The sequence below is a fragment of the Bison bison genome, unplaced genomic scaffold (genome assembly GCF_000754665.1).
Source record: "Bison bison bison isolate TAMUID 2011002044 unplaced genomic scaffold, Bison_UMD1.0 scf7180017864037, whole genome shotgun sequence".
Lineage (NCBI taxonomy): Eukaryota > Metazoa > Chordata > Mammalia > Artiodactyla > Bovidae > Bison > Bison bison.
This window is the reverse complement of record NW_011494609.1, coordinates 3,529,744-3,543,703: the sequence shown is the minus strand read 5'-3', so window position 1 is coordinate 3,543,703 and position 13,960 is coordinate 3,529,744.

Sequence of the window (13,960 nt, the reverse complement as noted above, 5' to 3'; positions counted from 1 at the left end):
CCTTTGATCATTATGTAGTGTCCTTTGTCTCTTTTTACAGCCTTTGTTTTAAAGTCTATTTTATCTGATATGAGTATTGCTATTCCTGCTTTGTTTTGATCTCTATTTGCATGGAATATCTTTTTCCAGCCCTTCAATTTCGGTCTGTATGTGTCCCTTGTTTTGAGGTGGGTCTCTTGTAGGCAACATATATAGGGATCTTGTTTTTGTATCCATTCAGCCAGTCTTTGTCTTTTGGTTGGGGCATTCAACCCATTTACGTTTAAGGTAATTATTGATAAGTATGATTCCGTTGCCATTCACTTTATTGTTTTGGGTTCGAGTTCATACACCGTTTTTGTGTCTCCTGTCTAGAGAATATCCTTTAGCATTTATTTGAGAGCTGGTTTGGTGGTGCTGAATTCTCTCAGCTTTTGCTTGTCTGTAAAGCTTTTGATTTCTCCTTCATATTTGAATGAGATCCTTGCTGGCTACAGTAATCTGAGCTGTAGGTTATTTTCTTTCATCACTTTAAGTATGTCTTGCCATTCCCTCCTGGCCTGAAGAGTTTCTATTGAAAGATAAGCTGTTATCCTTATGGGAGCCCCCTTGTGTGTTATTTGTTGTTTTTCCCAGAATTTATGCTTTTTAATTGTGGTGTTGGAGAAGACTTTTGGGAGTCCCTTGGATGGCAAGGAGATCAAACCAGTCCATCCTAAAGAAAATTAACCCTGAATATTCATTGGAAGGACTGATGCAGAAGCTGAAGCTGCAATACTTTGGCCACTTGATGTGAAGAACTGACTCATTGGAAAAGACCCTGGTGCTGGGAAAGATTGAAGGCAGGAAGAGAAGGGGATGACAGAGGATGACATGATTGCATGGCATCATTGATTCAGTGGACATGAGTTTGAGTAAACTCCGGGAGATGGTGATGGACAGAGAAGACTGGTGTGCTCAGATGCAACTGAACTACAACAGCAATGTAGAATAAGCAAGTGATTCTTTATGGACATATATTTTCCCATTGAATATCTTGATGTGGCAAGGAAAAGGGTCTAGCATCAATGACTTTTAACCTTGGTAATTCTGACAATGAGGATGTGATAAAAAGATGATGTCAAGTAAAATAAGAACAGAAAGCTTGAGAATCTTTGAGCTGTTCAATCAACATCATTTCCAGAAGAGGTTAATCTATTCTGAAGTTTCCTGTGACTGTTACCATGAATTTGTAGAAGGTAGAATTTTCATCATTTTTATTCATTCAAAGAAATTTTTAAATTTCTTAAATGCAAATTACAGATGTTTGGCCACTTTTTGCATTCTAATTTCATTGAACCAAAGCTATGGTTCAGTGAAAAAAAAAATCACTAGTTGTTAAGTTTTTTAATGAATATTTTACTCTTAATATTAGGTATGGTTAGAATAAGCTAATCATAGATTTTATTTGATAGTTATGACATCATAAGTCGGAAAGACTCATATACTTCAATAATTTGGGGCAAAAGATGTAAGAAATTTTTTTGAGAATATTAGAGAAGCAAAGCATTGTATGTGGTTACGTGCTTCACATACACCCCTTCAAAGCTCTTATTTCCTAACCTCCTTTTTTATAATCCAAACTTAAGGTGTAAAAAACAAATGCAGTTATCAACCAGACCTTTTTTTTCCAAAAATTTTCTTAAAGTGAAAAAATCGATAATACATACCCACTTTACCTGCTCACAACTCCCTCTTCTCTTCTAATATCTTTTCAACCTTCTACAACTTGATCAACACTTGCCATTAATACATTTTGAAAGTAAGAAAAGTTAATGATGACCAATTCAAATGAGAATCCTAGTGGGAAAACCATTGTGATTCTTTATCAGAAAACTCTAAATTGTCATCTGAACTGACTTTAATATTTTAAACTAAATAACAGTACACTTTCTCATGAGATGACATTTTACAACAAGAATGAATGAAAAGAAATTTACTCTGAAATATGAGAAGTTGCTTCTTATTTTGTACTGGGGGAATTTGTGATGCTATTGAGGGGTATGAAACCCTTGTCTGAAAAATAACTTGAACTAGTTTCCATAGAAATCACTGCTTTGGGAATTTGACAAATTTAATTTAAAACAAGCTCATGGCTTAATCTATGTGCAAACTTATACCTTTCCTTGAATTGCCATTTTTCTAAAGCTCTTGTTTGAAGATGAGTCCCTGTTAAGAAATGCAACCTCCCTCTCAATCCACAGGGGATATGCAATAACTATGATGCATGGGCCTTTGTTTAAGACAGCTTTGCCATGACCTACCTGGCATATCCCTTAACCTCTCCAAACTCAGCCTCCTCATCTGTGAGATGTCTGTAAAAATAATGATTTCACTGAGTTGTCATGAGGATTAAATGAGATATATACAAAGTGGCCATTGTATAGAAGGTACTCAGTAAGCGTTAGCTTCTCCCCTGCATTTACATGTATATGTTAGCAAGGTTATGTAATAACAGATGTGTGAACAAGACTGGAATTTCCAGTTCTTATTTACAGATCTCAATTCATGTTTAATAATTAACATTAATACACACAAGTTCAAGGAGATTAAAATAACTTATGAACACAGCCAGACATCTTACACCCTCATGCTTTCAATGTGTTGTAAAATGTCCTTGAGCTTTTTCAGTGTCTTTGAATGCTGTGTTCTTCGATCTCACTTTTCTTCCAGGCACCACTGGGGGTCTCACCTGCCAGTCTCCCCATGAGCCCCTCTAGTCGGCTCCACAGTCTACAAAGTCCCCAGGAATGCCAGGGAATTTCACTCAATCAGAGCATCTTCATCAGCACACTACTCGAGAGCTCCTGGCACAAGTGAAAATGGATAAATGTTTATAACTGTCATCTGTTCTCTACTGGACATATAGGATACAGTCCTTGAGCATTTTACTACATCAAGACTGTAACATAATGTGTTGTAGGTAAGGAAGATATTCATCGTTTGGCGATTGCCCTGCATGTGATATTCAGATTCTCAAAGCCTTGAATGACAGCAAATGTCTATGATCCCCCAGTGAGAGGTGATGAGAGATATTAACTATATCAGATCAGATCAGATCAGATCAGTCACTCAGTCGTGTCTGACTCTTTGCAACCCCATGAATCGCAGCACGCCAGGCCTCCCTGTCCATCACCAAGTCCTGGAGTTCACTCAAACTCACGTCCACTGGGTCAGTGATGCCATCCAGCCATCTCATCCTCTGTCGTCCCCTTCTCCTCTTGCCCCCAATCCCTCCCAGCATCAGAGTCTTTTCCAATGAGTCAACTCTTCATATAGCAGATGCCAAAATCACTTTTCTTGGAATCCAATGATACCTATAGCAGCTTAGAGCAAAGAGCACTAGGTTGGGAGTTCAACCTGGTATGTTTCAGAACCTCAGATGTGTGTCCTGAAAAAGGAATAGTAAAGACTCTTCCAGCACTATCATTTAAGAATCAAACTTGTTGTGGTTCAGTCGCTAAGTCATGTTCAACTCTTTATGACCCCCACTGACTATAGCACACCAGGTTTCACTGTCTGTCACCATTTCTCAGAGTTTGCTCAAACTCATGTTCATTGAGCTGGTGATGCCATCCAACCATCTTATCCTCTGTTGTCCCCTTTTCTTCTTGCCTTCAATCTTTCCCAACATCAGGGTCTTTTCCAATGAGGCAACTCTTCGCATCAGGTGGACAAAGTACTGAACTTTCAGCTTCAGCATCAGTCCTTCCAATGAATATTCAGGGTTGATTTCCTTTAGGATTGACTGGTTTGATCTCCTTGCTGTCCAATGGACTCTCAAGAGTCTTCTCCAACACTACAGTTCCAAAGCATCAATCCTTCTGCACTCAGCCTTCTTTGCAGTCCAAATCTCACATCCATACATGACTAAAGGGACCTTTGTTGGCAAAGTGATGTCTCTACTTTTTAATATGCTGTCTAGGTTTACCATAGAAGGAGGAAGCATCTTCTAACATGAATGCAGTCACTATCCACAGTGATTTTGGAGCCTAAGAAGATAGTCTGTCACTGTTTCCATTTTTTCCCCATCTATTTGCCATGAAGTGATGGGAACAGATGCTATAATCTTCATTGTTTGAATGTTGAATTTTAGCCCAGCTTTTTCACCTCTTCTCTTTCACCTTCACCTACAGGAGCTTTAGTTCCTCTTAGCTTTCTGCTATAAGGGTGGTGTTACCTGCATATCTGAGGCTATTGATATATCTCCTGGCAATCTTGATGCCAGCTTGTGAGTTATCCAGCCTGGCATGTCACATGATGTACTCTGAATAGAAATTAAATAAGCAGGGTGACAATATACAGCCTTGGCATACTCTTTTTTTCCAATTTTGAACCAGTCCATTTTTCCATGTCTGGTTCTAACTGTTGCTTCTTGATCTGCATACCAGTTCCTCAGAAGGCAGGTAATGTGGTCTGGTATTTCCGTCTCTTTAAGAATTTTCCACAGTTTTTTGTGATCTACACAGTCAAAGGCTTTTAGTGTAGCTAATGAAGGATGTGTTTTTTCTGGAATTCTCTTGCTCTTTCTATGATCCAATGGATGTTGGCAATTTGTCCTGGTTCTTCTGCCTTTTCTAAACCTAGCTTGTACATCTGGAAGTTCTCGGCTCATGTACTGTTGAAGCCTAGCTTGAAGGATTTTGAGCATTACCTTGCTAGCATGTGAAATGAGTGCACAAATAAGGCAAATAAATTGTTGACTCTATAAAGCACTACACACCTGAGTTATTGGGGTCATCTTTGTTTAGCTTATAAGAAGTGGACTTAAATCATTTCCAGAAATTCTCAATTTTTCCATTTTCAATGCAATGACAATCCTTTTTTTTTTTTTTTTTCTTGTTACCTTCCTCCATTTGGTGCAAACTCTAAAAAATCATCCTTGACACAACAACACTATTTAAGGAGATTTTTCAGATCAGTGCGCCAAGACCCACAGAAATCAAAGTCCTGTGCTCTGATTCACAGACTAATAAATCCTATCATTTTACACTCTGCACTTATAAATTTCAGTTAGGAATTTTGCTATTCTATCTCTCTTTATTTTCCACAGGGAACGTGCTGTTGCTGTTGAATGGTGTTATTGGGTTTTACTCCATAAAGAGATTTTAGACTTTGTAACTAAGTAAATTTGTCATCAATCATGAAACTGAGAACTTAGCTGTCGAATCCTCCATGCTCTTCGCTTTTAAAATAAAATTTAAACAACCATCAAGCCTATTTATTGGCATCCTTACCTGATGAATTAAAGAACCATTAGTGGCTTGAAGGGCAGAAGTGTAGGTGGTGCTAAAGCATGATATGTATGATGTATTTGACATTTAAGCAACTCTCACTGCTGCCTGTCAGTTACTTCAGCTAAAGCATCACTCACATCCATGTGGGCACCTAGACACAGGGGGATAGTCTCAGGAAATGCCACTTCCATGGTCCATTGATGGGTTGGAACATGAAAGCAGGACCTTAAACAAGTGACTATTAGGAGAATTCTCTCTCAACTCTAGAAATAATTTTAAAATTGGATGCCATTTTTACAGAAAACAAAATATGACACCAAGCCAGTTCCAGTACTCTGAGATGTCCAAATTAGTCAAACCCATGAAATATGCACATTTGTGTGCCAGAGAGAGAATATGATTATGTGTCCATGTATTTGGCTTGATTATACATGAAACAGATGTATGTTTGTATATTACATAGATCCACATTTAGGCATATATAAATATTCCAGTAACAACTAAAGCAAATATTTTAAAAAATTAGCTCCAAAATAACTTAATGACAGTAAGAAAGGAAATGTAGCCAATTCTCCATAATTCATGTTAATAGTTTTAAAATACAAAATGGATACTTTTTATCAAATTCTGATTTTGCTTCATAATACAATATGTAATGATTTTGGAATGTATTTGTTTGTGCTAAAACTTTCCACTCTGGACAGACAGACAGCAGCTAATTCAGGAGCTACAAGAAGTACCCCAAGAATGAGTCAAACAATATTATTTACTAAGTGCCTGGAATTTTAAAACCTTGAAAATCAAAACATCCCCATTTTCCTGATGAGAAAATTGAGTCCAAGGCATGGTGGTCACAACTAGAATCCCAATCTGGACTATCCTAAAACCCAAACTTCCTAAAATTATCACATTTTTAAAAACTTTTATTTAATAAGCTCTTAGCATCACCATGGGCTTCTCTGGTGGCTCAGATGGTAAAGAATCCACCTGCAAACCCAGAAGGCCTGGGTTTAATCCCTGGGTTAGAAAGAACCCCTGGAGGAGGAAAAGGCAACTCACTCCAGTGTTCTTGCCTGGAGAATCCCATGGACAGAGGAGCCTTGTGGACTACAGTCCATGGGGTCACAAAAAGTTGGACGTGACTGAATGACTAACACTTCTCTAGCATAACCATTTACCTGGCCTGCTGTAAATGGTTTTGTACTTATTAGCTCATTTAATTCAGTACCCTAAAGCAGATGGTGATTGCAGCCATGAAATTAAAAGATGCTTACTCCATGGAAGAAAAGTTAGATAGCATATTCAAAAGCAGAGACATTACTTTGCCAACAAAGGTCCGTCTAGTCAAGGCTATGGTTTTTCCAGTAGTCATGTAAGGATGTGAGAGTTGGACTGTGAAGAAAGCTGAGCGCTGAAAAATTGATGCTTTTGAACTGTGGTGTTGGAGAAGACTCTTGAGAGTCCCTTGGACTGCAAGGAGATCCAACCAGTCCATCCTAAAGGAGATCAGTCCTGGGCGTTCATTGGTAGGACTGATGCTAAAGCTGAAACTCCAGTACTTTGGCCACCTCATGTGAAGAGTTGACTCATTGGAAAAGACTCTGATGCTGGAAGGGATTGCGGGCAGGAGGAGAAGGGGACGCCAGAGGATGAGATGGCTGGATGGCATCACCAACTTGATGGACGTGAGTTGAGTGAACTCTGGGAGTTGGTGATGGACAGGGAGGCCTGGAGTGCTGCCATTCATGGGGTCGCAAAGAGTCAGACACGACTGAGCGACTGAACTGAACTGAACTGAACTGAAAGTAGTAGAACAGATACCACGATTAGCTTCACTGTGCTGATGAGGAAACAGACCAGAGAACTGGACAACTCACTGAAAGCTGACAGTTAGACAGAGGTGGAAGAAGATGGGGTGAATCTGGCTCTGGGATGCCTGGAGCTTATACAATCTGGGGGACTCTCTTTAAGACAAAGAATACAAAATTGGGCATGAGTGGAAGAAAAATCGCAACAAATTATCAGAGATTGGAGATTGGGGGCTTTTCTGAGGAGACACCAAAGTCATTGTACTAGAAATGCTTCCTGATCATGTCTGTCTCCTGCCCCAAGGAAAACATTCTAGCTCCCTGCACTCAGAGCTCACAGGGCTACGTGAGTGGCAGGCTTGAGCACTGAGCTTCTTAATCTTCGTCTTGACTCCAGATTTGCTGACAGTCAATTCTGAGCTGGGTGGGGGGGGTGGCATCTGGGAGTTGTGCTATGCACGGCCCCCTCAGTGTTCTACCTGAATTTTAACTTGGTCACTGTGTCTATTATCACAGTACATCATAGTACATGAACCGTGAACTTTCAGATGTTCAAGCTGGATTTGTAAAAGGCAGAAGAACCAGAGATCAAATTGTCAACATCTGTTGCATCATTGAAAAAGCAAAAGAGTTCCAGAAAAACAGCTACTTTTGCTTTATTGACTACACCAAAGCCTTTGTGTGGATCACAACAAGCTGCGGAAAATTCTTCAAGAGATGGGAATACCAGACCACCTGACCTGCCTCCTGAGAAATCTCTATGCAGGTCTAGAAGCAACAGTTAAAACTGGACATGGAACAACAGACTGGGTCCAAATCAGGAAAGGAGTACATCAGGGCTGTATATTGTCACCCTGTTTATTTAACTTATATGCAAAGTACATCATGTGAAAAGGTGGACTGGATGAAGAACAAGCTGGAATCAAAACTGCCTGGAGAAATATCAATAACCTGAGATACAAAGATGGCACCACCCTTAAGAGAGTAAGCGGAGAAAAACTAAAGAGCCTCTTGACGAAAGTGAAAGAAGAGAGTGAAAAAGTTGGCTTAAAACTCAGCATTCAGAAAACTAAGATCACGGCATTTGGTCCCATCAGTTCATGGCAAATAGATGGGGAAACAATGGAAACAGTGACAGACTTTATTTTTTTGGACTCTAAAATCACTGTAGATGGTGACTGCAGCCATGAAATTAAAAGACACATGTTCCTTGGAAGAAAAGCTATGACCAACCTAGACAGCATATTGAAAAGCAGAGACATTACTTTGTCAACAAAGGTCCGTCTAGTCAAAGCTTTGTTTTTTCCAGTAGTCATGTATGGATGTGAGAGTTGGACTATAAAGAAAGCTGAGCGCCAAAAAATTGATTCTTTTGAACTATGGTGTTGGAGAAGACTCTTGAGAGTCCCCTGGACTGCAAGGAGATCAAACCAGTCCATCTTAAAGGAAATCAGTCCTGAATATTCATTGGTAGGACTGATGCTGAAGCTGAAACTCCAATATTTGACTACCTGATGCAAAGAACTGACTCACTGGAAAAGACCCTAATGCTGGGAAATATTGAAGGTGGGAGAAGAAGGGGATGACAGAGGATGAGATGGTTGGATGGCATCACTGACTCAATGTACATGAGTTTGAGCAAGTTCCAGGAGTTGGTGATAGACAGGGAAGCCTGGTGTGCTGCAGTCCATGGGGTCGCAAAGAGTCAAACATGATTGAGAGACTGAACTGAATTGTGTATATTATGTTCTTGAACTCCACTTAGACTTTGCTTGAACTTGGACATCCCCATAATCTTTCTCAGCCTCTCTGGCCATGATCAAGTCCTATGGTCATTTCTCTCTCCTGGTGTTCCAGATTAGTGTTGTCCAAACGCCAGGTTGTCACTCATCAGCAAAATCTGACAGAATTAAAGGGAAAGAGAAAGAGATAAATCCACTATCCTAGGTGGAGATTTAATACCCCTCTCTCAGTAGGTAATGAGCTTCCCCAATGGCTCAGCGGGTAAAGAATCCACCTGCAATGCAGGAGACACAGGAGATGCAAGTTTGATTCCTGCCTCAGGAGGGAATATCTCCTGGAGAAGGAAATAGCAACCCACTCCAGTATTCTTGCCTGGAAAACCTCATGGACAGAGGAGCCTGGTAGGCTTCAGTCTAAAGGGTAGTGAAGAGCTGGATACAACTGAGCAACTAAGCCACACAGTATTACCTACTAGAAATAGACAAAAGTAAAAGTCAGTAAAAGTAAAAATAAATAACCTGCCAAACAATTTGATTTAGCCAACCATAATAATAACTATAAAACTTCTGAACAAACATTCTTTCAGGTGCGCATGAATCACCAAGAGATGTCAGTAAATTGCTGAGAATAATTTCTAAGGACAATGGAATTGAATCATAACCAATAGCACTAAGATAACTAGAAAGCCTTCAAATACTTGGAAATTTAGCACACTGCTACATAATCTATAGATCAAAAGAAGTCAGATATTAGGAAATCTTCAGGGGACATATCATACCCTCCATTACCGCAAAATAAATGTATTTCCCACCACATGTATAAATGTGGACAGAAAATATATTTTTTAAGCTTTTCCTCATTCATGTCATATTCCATGAGCAATTAACTCTCAAGCTACTGTGATAGTAACTTCCAGCTAGTGTATACCTCTAGTGATTTTAAAAGACTAGAATAAAACTTTATATTTAGAAAAATATAGAACTTGTAAAATATAAAAATAGTAAGCAGGGAGTAAGGCACTTCTCATGCAGTGGCTTTTCTATGAACTCTATCTGAATTCAGCTGCATTCACTGTAGAGAATTTAAAATCTGCATGCACTCATACAGCTGGGAATCCCCAATGGCTCAGTGGTAAAGAATCCACCTGCAATGCAGGAGACATGGATTCGATCCCTGGGTCAGGAATATCCCTTGGAGTAGGAAATGGCAATCCACTCTAGTATTCTAGCCTGGAAAATCCCATGGATACAGCAGCCTTGTGGATTACAGTCTTTGGGGTCGCTAGAGTTAGACACAACTGAGCGACTAAAGACAATAACTCATACAACTAACTCAGTATCAGAAAACAAAAAATGTAGGCAGAAGACCAGAAGAGACATTTTTCCAAAGGAGACATACAGATGGCTAACAGGCATGTGAAAAGATGCTCAACACTGCTAACTATTAGAGAAATGCAAATCAAACAAGGAATGAGATATCATCTCACACCTGTCAGAATAGCTCTCATTAAAAAGATAAGAAATAACAAAATATTGATGAGGATGTGGAGAAAAGGGAACACTTCTACACTGTTGGTGGGAATGTAATTTGCAGCGGTCGCTAAGAAAAACAGTACGGAACTTTCTCAAAAGACTAAAAATAAAAAATATGATTCAGCAGTTCCATTCCTGGGCATATATCCAGAAAAACAAAAGCACAAATTCAAAAAGATACATGTGTCTTAATATTCATAGTAGCGCTACTTACAATAGCAACGATGTGGAGAAGCTGCCAGAGTGCCTATCAACAGCTGGAGGGATAAAGAAAATTATATATATATATATATATATACACACACACACACATATATATATGGCAAATTAGATACATGGGATTAAGAGACACTAATTACTATGTATAAAATAGATAAGCAACAAGAATATATTGTAAAGCACAGGGAATTATGGCCATTATCATGTAGTAACTTTTAATGGAGTATAATCTGTAAAAACACTGACTTAATATACTGGACACCTGAACCTAAAATGGTCTGATAAATCAACTATGCTTTAATTTTTTAAATAGTTACATAAAAAATAAAATCTCCATATGCAAGTTACCATTGCCATTCTCTCTTGCAGAAGCCAGGACCTCATCCACATAACTGTTGTGTTGTCCCTCACAAGGTACATTGCGCGGGTGGGTACCAAGGAGAGGTGGGCTGGAGGGTCTCGTGGATGACTGTGGTGTCGCTCTGGGTGATCTGGAAACACCCTGGCTGGGCTAGCAGCTCCTCTTGCCCAGCCTCAGCCTCTCCCTGGCCTACAGCAGCACAGATTTGCAACCCTTCCGAGTAAATGGCACTTAAGCTCAGTCTGCCTTCCTTCCAACACTTGTGAGTGCCTTTTTAGAGAAATCTATAAGAAAAAAAAGAACAGCAGGAAAAGAAAGAAGAAGGAGGGAAGGAAGGAAAGATAAGGAAAGGGAAGCAGGAAGGGAAAGGAAGGAAGAGGAGAGGAAGGAAAGGAGAGAAAAGGAAGAGAGAGAAGGGCAGAGAAAAGAAAAAGAAGGAAAGTCTTGTGTGTTTTTACAGTTGGGCCTGTTTTCTGTAGACAGAACATGTTCAGTCTTCATTGCAGGGACTGCCATGTGCAACATATTTTGTCAGATTTCTTTTTCTAGTCAACAAATGGAATGCCCTAGTACATTGGTATTTTCATTGTCTCTCTCATTTATATAAACAGCAGTCACTATAGATGTGTGTGATCTGCCCATCATCTCCAGTTCAGTTCAGTTCAGTTGCTCAGTGGTATGCGACTCTTTGCAACCCCATGGACTGCAGCACTCCAGGCCTCCCTGTCCATCACCAACTCCCGGAGCTTACTCAAACTCATGTCCATCAAGTCAGTGATGCCATCCAACGATCTCATCCTCTGTCGTCCCCTTCTCCTCCCGCCTTCAATCTTTCCCAGCACCAGGGTCTCTTCCAAGGAGTCAGCTCTCTGCATCAGGTGGCCAAAGTATTGGAGTTTCAGCTTCAGCATCAGTCCTTCCAATGAATATTCAGGACTGATTTCCTTTAAGATGGACTGGTTGGATCTCCTTGCAGTCCAGGGGACTCTCAAGAGTCTTCTCCAACACCACAGTTCAAAAGCATCAATTCTTTAGCACTCAGTTTTCTTTATAGTCTAGCTCTCACATCCATACATTTATAAGACAGAAGAGGGCAACTGATTTCCATGGTATGACCTAAGACCCAGGTTTCCCTCCTTAGCTAATTCCAGTGTTTTAGGCAACTATCATAAGAAATACCTATCTTTGGAACAGATCGAGTTTGCAGAAATATTTGGGTTGAAGACAGATCAGCCTTCCAGTGGCTCTGTTACTCACCTTGGAATAAGAAGTCACGTATGGCAAGTGGTTCCAGAGACTTTAAAAGATGTAGTCCCAAAACCATGAGCCCCATTACCCATTATTATTTAGAATTTGACTTCTAATGATGATAATCTCCAGTTACCATGTTATTTCCCTGCACCAGGAAGCTTTCTATCTGGTACTGCTAAATTTCACAAGAACCCTACAAGGTCGATCCCTGAGGTTGAGAGAATGAATTGACTTGAGGAATTCCTGAATTCTCCAGGAAGCCTAAATGGTTCCAAACCTCGCACTTGCTGTGAAGCTCCTGCTGACATCTCTCCTAAGAGCTGGCTTTTATAGGACTAGAGTCTCCCTTCCTCTTTTTGGTGATTCCGTTGCTTCCTCTAGAGGATTGTGCTTTGTGCTCAGTTGATCGGTCATGTCCAACTTTTTACGACTCCATGGACTGTGGCCCACCAGGCTTCTCTGTTCATGGGATTTTTCAGGCAAGAATGCTGGAGTGGGTTGCCATTTTCTCCTCCAGAGGACTGTGCATATCCTTCCTCTATAATCCCTGCTGCTAACATGAAATGCTGGGAGCAGCAGATCATGAGTGTTATTAATAGAAAAATAAGACTAACTTTTTTAGCATTTTACTCAAAACCCACTAAAGACTCTAGTGCATTCTGACCTATATAAGGGTCAGAGGGTTATAAGATGTGCTGATAGCAGTAGTTTAAAAATGAGTATGTCCATATTATAACATATCATATCTTATATATTAGTTTTTGTTCTACCAAACAATTGCTTTGTATTTTTTCTAGTCAGGTGCTAGGATCTCTATGTTTAAGACAGAAATAGGAATGCTCACAACATAACCCAGGGAGGATATTCGAGTCAAGAGTTCAAAAGCCAGATGATAGACTAAACTTAACCATACTTATACCATATTTGTAAATGCACCAATCACCTAGGCAAGCCTTCATGGCATCAAAGAGCAGAATCCTGCCATTTCCTACCTTGCTGCTTAATATAAACCTCTAACCAATCGTAGTCTGGTCTCTTTTTGTCCCTGTCTGTCTCCTGCCAGCCTCATCACGTGCCCAGAGGAAATCACCTTATGTGGTTCCATGGAATGCCACACCCAGGGCCATCATGGCCATAGATGCAGCCAGCTCCTACAACCCAGACCCAGAGAATGGTCCTGCAGTGGCCGTGGAGAGAGAATTCAGCAGAATTACAAAGGAGGTCCTCATGGAGGCCTTGGTCTCTGGAGCTAGACCAGAGAATAGGCCTCAACAGCTTTTCCTTTCTCCACGCAAATCTTCTCATAGGTCTCCACATCTAGGGACTACAGGACCATCCGTAGCAAGTCTTAATTACAAGGAGGCCTAGCCTTGACTTCCTATGGGAGAGACATAGAGTTAGCCTGAGTATAAAGATCCATCCCTTTAAGACAGCAACGGAGCCCAGAGACTAAAGTGCAAAGAGAACAACGGGTCCAAAGATGAGCACATCAACATTTGCACTGCCAGCTGCAATTGCTCGCACCTAAAAATCGTTCTGTTTTTAAGGAGAGCTGTTTCAAATGACTCTTTAAAAAAAAAATAAGCCCACATCACCAAACTTTACACATTCCTATCTCTCAGGAAGAAATTTCTACATGCAAACATTCACTAAATAAAACATTCTGACCCCTTCGTTTATGCCTAAAACAAATTCCTTGACTCCACACAATCACAAATTCGCTAACCACGCAGCTGTGGTTAGTCATATGGTTCCTTCGTTAAGTAACTGTGGTTTTGTTCTGAGCCTTAA